At 33.3% G+C, this 1,821-nt stretch overlaps 1 non-coding gene across 1 annotated transcript; it reads left to right on the plus strand.

Annotated features, from left to right (window-relative positions):
* The first annotated feature begins 1,318 nt into the window (after window positions 1–1,318).
* Trnaa-agc (transfer RNA alanine (anticodon AGC)) lies at window positions 1,319–1,391 on the plus strand. Its single transcript has one exon. It is a non-coding gene; the product is annotated as a tRNA-Ala (tRNA).
* The last annotated feature ends 430 nt before the right edge of the window (window positions 1,392–1,821 follow it).

Raw genomic sequence — 1,821 nt, forward strand, 5'->3', positions numbered from 1 at the left:
AAAAAATTCACCCCCACTTTACGTGTAGGGGAGGTACCCTAAAAAAATTTAAATTATTAGATTTTATTGTACGACTTTGTCGGCTTTATTGATTTATATATCCATGCCAAATTTCAGCTTTCTAGCACTAACGACCACGGAGCAAAGCCTCGGACAGACAGACAGACAGACAGACAGACAGACAGACAGACAGACGGACATGGCGAAACTATAAGGGTTCCGTTTTATGCCATTTGGCTACGGAACCCTAAAAACGAATTTTACTGCCAAAAACTTATTTGTTTTTATAATAAAAGCTTGTTTATACAACATAGTATGTTAGTCCGGGTTCTTAGCCTAAACTATATGTCCATCCAGCAGAAAGCATAATATTTCTGTAACCATAAACCATGTATAAAAAAATGAAATAGTAATGATTCGCCAACTATTATTTTTCCCTCCTTTTTGACAAGAATCTCTAGCTTTTTGAGTACCTTGTTCATCTCATTTTTGTGTTTCTTTGATGTGTAAAATATTAAATAGGTCCCTACATCAAAACAAACCACGTTATGCAATGCTATAAAGAAAATACTTTAAGGGTTTTGAAATCGTAACAAAATGCCAACAATGAAAGTGATTGATGCTACTACAATTAGTTTAATTAAAGGCTCTATTGTCGAGTCAACAATCTAAACATCTGGATCATGCAGTAGCCGATCAATTTTCAATTACCGCCATATTATCTGGGGTACTTACTTTCACTTATTGGAAGGCCGCGGGCCTGCATTCGACTACAACTGATACAGTATAAGTTTATAATTCTAGCTTAATATGATTTAACTCAAATTAGCCAATTTCAAAACTAAAAATATAACCCCATCTGACTATGTTATTATTTAGCCCGAAACTATCCCAGAGGTCATAGTCAAGAAAACCATCGTTTATCGACAATCGTCAATAGAAATCCTATAAACTAGATTGTATTGTAAACAGATAATAATATATATAATAATGTTATAACAGTTTAGTTTTATGTAAATATGTAATTAAACTTTTGCATGCCTAAATTAAGGTACAAACATTATTGATACTGAATAACTTTGTAATCCACCAACTACACATAATGTTTGGTAAAATAAATGATGTGTTTACTATTAAAGTTAATATAAAAATGTATTGAGATGACAAATGTGACGAAAAGTCATTTTTATTTGTATTTAAGTTTCGATTGTCGTTTTATACGGGCTGATATATTTATGTTGCACAACTGTACTCATTACTATGAATAACTAGATTGCTTTAATAGTGGAAAAATTACTATTCGCTGGCTATTGGTGAGATCTTGGTAGCTTAGACGGTAGAGCACTGGGCTAGCGATCTAGTGTCCGTGAGTTCAAGTCTCACCCAAGACAAGTCACAATTGTATGGACACCAGGATTATTTTTTTGTGATTCCAGAGTTGCTGCTATAGTGAAAGTTGATCATAGAAATGAGTACAATCGCGTACATATATTTTGTATCACTGGTCGTGCAATTGTGATTAGACTAGAACCCCAGTTTTTTAGCTGGTAACCTTATTAGGACTGAAATTTAATGATGGGATGAATCATCGTCACTTCTCAAAATGATCGCCAGTCACGACTGTTGTTTTTTTTTTTAATATATTCACAATACGCGTATTTTCTCTGAGAAACCCTCAATTTTGAATCAAATGGTCAATTTTGAATCACATAACTCGGTTTTTATCATTTTTTTTTGAAGCCATGATACAATGAATGGTGGTTGACGTTAATCTTGTTAAGACGTTAACGAATGATGTGGTTTGAATAAGGTTTTCTGTTG

The sequence above is a fragment of the Cydia pomonella genome, chromosome 8, assembly GCF_033807575.1.
Source record: "Cydia pomonella isolate Wapato2018A chromosome 8, ilCydPomo1, whole genome shotgun sequence".
Taxonomy (NCBI): domain Eukaryota; kingdom Metazoa; phylum Arthropoda; class Insecta; order Lepidoptera; family Tortricidae; genus Cydia; species Cydia pomonella.